The 8,524-nt window shown below is 46.3% G+C and overlaps 1 non-coding gene across 1 annotated transcript; it reads left to right on the forward strand.

The window, feature by feature from the left end:
- Nucleotides 1–1,382: 1,382 nt before the first annotated feature.
- On the forward strand, nucleotides 1,383–1,489 carry LOC125609668. The gene has a single exon (XR_007339820.1). It is a non-coding gene; the product is annotated as a small nucleolar RNA R71 (small nucleolar RNA).
- The last annotated feature ends 7,035 nt before the right edge of the window (nucleotides 1,490–8,524 follow it).

Consider the following 8,524-nt stretch of genomic DNA (forward strand, 5'->3'; position numbering starts at 1 on the left):
ACCGATGTGTGAAGTAAGCTTCATCAAAAACTTTTTCGATTGAGATTCTGATGACTCTTTTAGTGAAACCATCCATCTCCTTCTCGTTAGCTTCCCTCTTAAGGTTCTTAGGAATTTTCTCCTTTCTTTTCCTTAACCTTCTCCCTTCAGTTTCCTGATTTTCTTGAATAGGTTCTGGTGAACTATTTAAAGGGTTGGGTTTTGGTTCAGGTGGGTTTGCTAATGGTTTACGTGGTGGTCTGAATGCGTTGATATAGTCATTATCGATTGAGGGTAACCGCACTCGGTATGTCAGAGGTGCCCGTCGATCGATGGGAGGTGTGTTGTGACGATCGACGTCAGACTCACTCTGTCGATCGATGGTTGGCTCAACCGGTGGATCGATTTTATCATAGAAAGGGGAGGGTGGGTGAGGATGCTTAGCTGCAAATTCCGCATGAGTTAGAATTCCAACTGCATTGCATTCAGTCGATTTAGCGGACGACGTCGATCGATGACTGGAGTATTCCGTCCATCGATCTTCGTCATGGTCTGTCGATCGATGTGAGTTCATCGATATCGGTCGACACCATTGGGATCCGCCAAGACTCATGGAGCTTTCAATTTTGAAGTCTCCTTCCTCAAGCTTTTCATTTCTCACCACTTGCCAGGAATCATCATCTATGATGGCATTTACGTGGTGTTTTCCTTTATCAGCTCCTGCCTCTCTAGCGAAAGCTTCTTGCCTCTTTATAGTCTCGCCAGTCTGAATCTTTTGCGTTTCAAGTTTTCTCACCTGAGTCCTTACGGTCTCGATTTTGGTGTTCAGATTGTTGTAGGCGGAGTCTATTTTACCGTTGAAATCTATGGTGAATTGTTGTTGTCCCAACAGTACTCGATAAAGCATCTCTTCGATCTTGCTTTCCTGAGTCTGGGGTGGTGGATTCTGGTAGTAGGAGTTCGAGTAGCTTTTGCTGTTGTTGAAGGGTTTTTTAAATTGTAAACTCTGGTTACTTCGTTGACCATTTCCAAAGAAGTTTCTGTTTCCGCCATGGTTTCCAAATTTCTGGAATCTGTTACCTTCGATGTAGTTCACATTTTCTTCTCCTTCCGTATTTGCTACTTCTTCTTCAGCTGAACAGACTTGCTTCCTAAGAAGCTCGTGCACCACATCTAACTTAGCTCTTACTTCGTCCATCTCTTCCTTCCCGATAGAGGCTACAGACTTCTTCCGTTCAGAGTCAGTGTTTTTGGTGCTGCTGCTGTTAGCAAGGTTTTCGATAAGTCTCACAGCTTCCAACGGATTCCGAGTAGTGAAGTTTCTTTCACTCGCCGTATCAAGAGCCATTTGATACTGTAAGGCGAGACCTCGGAAGAAAGTGCTTAGCAGCTGCACTTCGTTAAATCTGTGGTGTGGACAGTCTTGCTGGAAGAACCTAAATCTAATCCACGCATCTTTGAAGGACTCTCCAGCCTCCTGCGAGAATGTGGAAATTTTGTTCCGAAGTTCTTCACCGCGCGCCTCATCGAAGATATTTCGTAAGAAAGCATTCTTGATGTCGGCCCAGGATGTTAAGGATCCTGTGGGTTGCTGTCTAAGCCAGTGCATCGCTTCTCCATTCAGCGTGTATCTGAAGAGCTTGCACAGCAGGTAATCTTCGGGGACTCCTTCCATCCGAATTGCAGCGATTAAATCCTCGAACCGTTCCAGATGGTCCATAGGATGCTCATGCGGTAACCTAGAGTAGGGTATCTGCGACACGAGAGTGAAGTATTGAGGCTTCAGCTCATCTGGGCGATTGTAGTCGGCCAGTGGTTTCGATCGAGCGTCCTCGTCTACAAGTTGAGCAGCTCCTGTAGCATTAGCATCAGGGATTACAGTCCCCTGAGCGTCTATTTTCTGACATGTTGCATTACGCAGATGACCGTCCTGGTCATACAGGTTTCCGTTCTCGTCCTGTGTTAGAATAATAATGTTTACCATTTTTGACGACACGGTATCGATCGACGTACGCGGTGTAGTATCGATCGTTGTCGAACGATTTGGATAGATCGACGATGAAGGTCTGGTGTCGGTCGACGGTTGGTTGTGCGTATTGATCGACGACGAAGTTGTTGCGCCGAGCGATGTGGAGTGTTGACCTCTATGGATGGTGCGTTCCAAATGACCAGGATCGTCTGAGAACAGCAAGTCTTTCTCCTTGTTGCTTCTAGTACCGCTGGGCATGCACCTGAAAAGACAAGAAAAAGATTATGTTAGAAAGGGGGTCGAGAAAAGAATAAGAATCAATAAAACTATATCAAATGGCGATCAAAGCTCCCCGGCAACGGCGCCAAATTTGATACCACTCAAATTACCCTAAGAAGTGTTACTCTCATCAAAAGAGGTTCAGATGTAGTACTTAGGGATCAAATCCACAAGGAGCTAGGGGAACAATTAAATCTAGTGTTTATTAATTCTAAGAGTTGTAAATGTTTAAATGAAATAGCAATAGTAACAAGCAAAGTAAATAGTAAATGTAACTTGGTTGGAAATGATATTAGATGCAGGGCCACTATTTAGGTGTTGGAGATTATAATATCTATAGATGCCTAATTTTTGCATGCATGATATGTTAGGACTCAATCGCTTAACTCAGTGATCAGCTGTCGCATGTTTCACTGATTCACAAGCTAGATCTCGTTTCTCAACTGTTAGTATGTTGACAACGAGAGAGTGTCGATCGATGGTCCTATTGGGACATCGACCGATACACCTTTGCCTACGTCGACCGATTGTCAGTTGAGGACATCGATCGACGGGTTCTAGCCATGCCTATGCGCGAGTATTATATGCCTTATTAAGATACTAAATTGGCGGTTAGCCCTCTCTAGCAGTCCTAATATGATAGATAGATGTCAGGATGGGATAACAAGGGTGCTTGAATATGCAATCCTATGATCAAGTTCTAGTTAGCAAGGCTAAAACAAACAATGAATACAAATCTATCATGAATATCACAACAAGGAAGATCTATAGTTTGGGGCTAATCCCACAATCCTATCTTAACCCTGGATCTAATAAGTGAACTACTCAGACATAGCAAAGCAATTCATAACAATGAAGAAATTGAAATTCATAGTATAGATGAAAAGAAATGAAAACAAAGAGTTCCAATCACAAGTGATCTTCTCTCCAAAACTCTCTCTTCTCTCTCAAAGTAAAACTGTAACAAAAATCTCTCCCTCCTTGCCGTCAAAAACTTAGGCAGTATATAATCTACTAGGTTAAAAACTCGTCAGGGCATTTTTGTAATTTGGCTTGGCCTTGGGTTTTAAGTCCGCTGGATCCAAAATGTCGCGTGTCTAATGTCTCGACATCGATCGATAGTACTTATGTACATCGATCGATATTAATCTTCATCTGTCGAGGCATCTCTAGGTGTCGATCGACAGCACTGATGCGCATCGATCGATTGTTCTTCCTCTCGTCGACCTCTACATGGTCAGCTCGGGTGAAATGACCTTTAAGCTCCAAAATGCTCCAAAGTCATAGCTTTACTCCAAAATGCACCTGAACCTGAAAACATACCTTGAAGAGTAGAAAACATAGATATATATATATATATATATATATATAGTAAAACACCTATATACCATGGATGAAAACGGGTCAAATCCAAGGTATATCAATATAAAACCGCGTAAAGCGGCAAGGGATTCAAAGCCACCAACGGCCAGTCCCGATAAACAATAAAAACGGCCAAAACATGCCCATAAAATCTCTCGAAATAAAGGCCATATCCAGCCACAAACATAGAACGGATAGATAGGCACCTCCCTCTCAATGATCACTCCACCTCTCATGGTCCAAAGTAAAAGTCCCCGGACAACGAAGCACCAAATGCATCCGCGGGACGATCCACTTCCTTGCCATCATCGGGAAACCCGGTCGTAACCTCCTCCGTATCAGGGGAAACCGGGATGGAATCCAAGAACCCCTGGATCCTCCCGTCGATCGAGGGAATGAGCGCCTCAGCGTGAGCATGTTCGTTCATGCCGCTCTTCATCAAGCTCATTTCCTTCTCGAACACGTAGTCATCGGCTTGCGTCCTCCAAAGACTTCCGACTGAACCACGGTACTCACGGAAATCGCCCACTGAGGTAAAGGCATCCTTGAGGTTCCCATACTCGACCTGAAACTGAGAGGCACGAGTCTTCATCACTTCGACGATTTTTCTTTTGCCCTTCCTTTCCGCCTTGCGGACAGCCCGCGCATGTTCGCGAGCAAGTTGCACATCTCGCTCCAACATCTCGTCTTGCACGCGAGCAAGATCTCGTTCCGCTTTCTCCGCTTTAAAACGATAGACCATAGCTTCCCTATGGCTCGCCTCAATGGCCGAGCCAAGCAAGTTAAGGCCCTGCGAAACCGATTAACACGTTATAAGCAAAAAAAGAAACACCTAAGCAATCACCAGAACTTTTGAAAAAAAATCTAACCCCGTTGATGATGCGAGACCCTTCCGCGACGACCTTCGGCCTCCCTTATTCATTCGCGGGCGGAGGAGCATCGAAGCCCGAGGGTAGACCAGCGAAGAAATCATCAAAGTCCGGAATATGAACCTCGCTAGAACAGCTTCCGTCACGATAAGCAAGGTGAACCTCTTAACCACCGACATGAAGCTCCGAGGGACCAGCCTATACTTGTCCTTATCTTTGAGAAGCTGTAGCCTCAAAAGCGCGTCAAAGTGATCAACGGACAGGGAGAGACCATGCTCATAGCTCATGATCAGGATTCCAACGAGGTGCTGAATGACAGCTGGCTTATTGCCACCTCGAAATGCTCCAACACTCGGAAGACGATTTCGGGAATCGGGATCCACAAGCGACAATGCACTACGAACGCTTCGTAGCAAGTGAAATAACCCTCCGAGGGGTTATCAGCGCTTTCCCCTCGACGAGGAACCCAGAACTCCACCGTGCTCGGAATGCGGGAGAACGACCGCATGAACTCGAGGAACTCGTCGGTACTCCTGCTTGGTGCCCCTTTCTCGACTGCACGATGGGTCAGGACCGGGAACGGCTTCTCTTTGGGAGGAGTGATCAAACCGTAATGCGCAACCCACCATGCCTCATTCTCGGCGGGATCTACCGACTGAGGCACGAACTCTATCTTCAGAACAAGGAGCTCTTCATGAGCACTTGCGGATGAAGACCCTTTCCTCGCAATCTTTTTCTTACTCGACATTTTATACTCCTCTTTGGGAAAATGGAAGGAAAGGATAGAGATAAAGAAGGAAAGTTTTCTTAAGGGAAATCTTTGAGAAAACAAGAAAGTGAAAAAAAATTGTGAAGAAGTTACCTCCCTTCTTATAGGCATGAGAATTTACTATTCAAGTTTCGGACTTTCGGATATTAATTCCATCCAACACGCCTAACTTGCCAAACATGCCTAACCGCACGCTAGGACCCTACGATGCATGGTCCTAACGGGCTGGGGGGCTAACTGTTGGGGTCAAAAACGGGCATGACGGAATTAACACCCGAAAATCCTCGGAAATCGTATTTCCGAAAAGATAGTAAAAGAAAAATATGATTTTCGTAAAAGTTAACCAATACGAAGTTTTTACGAAGAAGTATCCTTGAAGGCTCAAAGCAAACAAACCAAGCTCGGTCATTACGCAACTACCGCACATCCACGCTGTCCGGTCGCTACGTATTAACCAAGTCCAAGCCAAGCTTGGTCACTACGTAGCGACCGAGCGTCCGTCTTGTTCGGTCGCTACGTAGCGACCGAGCTTGAGCCAAAGCTCGGTCGCTACATAGCGATCGAGCAGTCGTCCCGCTCGGTCACTACGTTGCGACCAAGCTCAAGCCAAGCTCGGTCGCTACGTAGCGACCGAGCTCGTCCCGCTCAGTCGCTACGTAGCGACCGAGCGCTCGTCCCGCTTAGTCGCTACATAGCGACCGAGCTCGAGCCAAAGCTCGGTCGCTACGTAGCGACCGGGCTCAAGCCAAAGCTCGGTCGCTACGTAGCGACCGAGCTCTTCCGAAACATTGATACGACACCAATCCATGCATTCTCGTCAAAACCTTCGATGCCATCTCCCGACGACCGTAGCGAGCTCGGTTCATGTTTTCCGCTATTCTAAATCATCGATCAAACTTTGCGGATTAAAACCGCGGAAAGTTCGTTCTTTATCGAGATAAGTCAAAGTAAACGCTCCAAGTCGGAAGACGGCCCAAAGGGACCTAAAACACGACTCGACGCCCATCCTACGATTTCTTAACCAAAAGCCCGTAAACTGGAGCACGGTTTACGCTTGGCACGCAAGGAAAGATAAATGTCAAGTTTCCGCGGATAAATACGAAATTTTGAGGATAATTACGAAGATCGGAAAAAATGGAATATCTCCATTTTATGCTATGACTGCTTAAGGGCAGAAGAGTAAAATCGTAAACCGACCTTGGAGCGAGTATATAAGGAGTCCTAGGCGAGAGGCATGGGGGAGAGAACTTTTCAGAGCAAACTTAGCACTTAGGGCAATTTAGGCAATTTTCCGTTTTTGTTATTTCGAGCTGCGACTCAATTAGGTCTAGCCGTCTTAGGGTTGCTAGAACTAGGAATCTCGCCGACAGCTCTCGAGCCCAGGCTTATACCTTGTTATAAACGCTCATATGCAGATTCGGAATAAGATCTACTTTGCTCTCTTTTCGATTTCTTATACTTTATCGTTGTTATTCTCGTGTTCTGATTGCTTGACATGTGGTATTAGCAGATATCCGGGTCCTCTGGGAAATTATGGTTTTCCTAGTTTCCTTATTTAAATGATCGACAGTGCGAATTTCGGTTCCCACACCGAACTTCCTGTTGTTGGGGAAAAATACTCAGGTATCATTTTCCTCTTAACCCCAGGCAGGACCCTGATCTCCGGGTCCCCATTCCAGAAGAGTTCTGGGTCCCCAATATCGAGTACCCCGGTATTGGCTCCAGGAACCGCTTCCAGCTCCAAGAAAACGCAAATTACCGATAAGGGGAATCTTCCATATTTCCGAATATGGAAGACTTCCATCTACTCCAGCTGACAAGAACCGACCTATAGACGACTATATAAAGGGAACCCAAACCCTAGAATAAGTGATCGACACTTTTAGGCTTAGAGATTATACTTAGACGGCTAGGGTTAGGGTTCATACCAAAAATACTTGTAATCCTTGCTTGTCTACTCAATAAAGATCTCTTCAAGTCTCTTTTTCTCTAATCTCTCATAAACCCTTACGAAATACCTATAAATCTATACGAAACCCAACTTATCCATCGTTCCGTAGTACTCTAAAAAGATCCTACACAAAAATCCCCTAACAATTTGGCGCTAGAAGGAGGGGAGTAATCTAAACTATGTGACGATGGCGGTGGATGAGCCAGACAACCCGTCAGAATCTACCCCGAGAGAAGCCGAGCTCCAGAGGCAACTCGACGGATTACAAAGCCAAGTAACCGACTTGCACAAGGCTCGGGAAGCTACCGATAATCATGAGCTTTCCTCCGAAGTCCAGAGCTTAATGGAAAAGCTAGATGAAAACTCGAAGCAGCTGGAGCAAAGTGCTGAGAAGCTTACTCAGCTCGAATCTGAAAACTTTGTTCTCCGAGACAAGAATCAGGCCCTCAACACGGAAAGCAACAAGAAGCGCCGCTTCCGCACACATGTCTGATCCATGCCGAGCCTGAACACACCCAACACCGCAGGAAGTACCGCTCGACAGCCTTCAGATGAAGCCGGGGCATCAGGAGAAAAAGCTGGAGATACGCGAGTCCATGAAAAATATCCAGGGACTGCGAGCCAGACTCCGAGAAGGAAACATCTGAAGGAACCGCGGCATTGCAGTCCTCATTGACCAACTACCTGGAGAAGATGTTCTCCAAGAAGCTCGACGCCATGCAATCTAAGGTAGAAAGGCTCCCCGGGGTGGCACCTCCGATTTGGAAAAGTAATTCAGGTTCTTACGCCGATATCATTGCCCTGATCGAATGCCGAGAAAGTTCTCCTTCCACAACATAAAGATGTATGACGGCACCAGCGACCCAGACGACCACATCGCTCGGTACAAATAAAGGATGCTAGCTGTAGCACTCCCGAGGGAGTTCCGCCAGGCTACCATGTGCAAGGGATTCGGCTCAACCCTGATCGGACCCGCATTACAATGGTACATCAACCTACCCATCGGATCTATATCTTCATTCGCGGCCCTCAGCGATATGTTCGTAGAGCAGTTCGCAAGTAGCCGGAACCCGGAGAAAACCTCGGACAGTCTTTAGAAAATCCTCCAGCATCGGGTTGAACCCCATCATTATTATATAGCTCGCTTCAATCAGGAAAAGGTATTGATCCCCGAATGCAACATCACTACTGCAATCTCAGCCTTCAAGAGAGGCTTGCTCCCAGACGGGGATCTCTATAAGGAACTCACCAAGTACCAGTGCAAGACCATGGAAGACGTATTGTCTCGAGCATAGGCCTAAGTAAAATGGGAAGAGGATGTCGCAAGCCGCACCAAGGCTCAACAT

This window comes from Brassica napus, chromosome A5 (genome assembly GCF_020379485.1).
Source record: "Brassica napus cultivar Da-Ae chromosome A5, Da-Ae, whole genome shotgun sequence".
NCBI lineage: Eukaryota > Viridiplantae > Streptophyta > Magnoliopsida > Brassicales > Brassicaceae > Brassica > Brassica napus.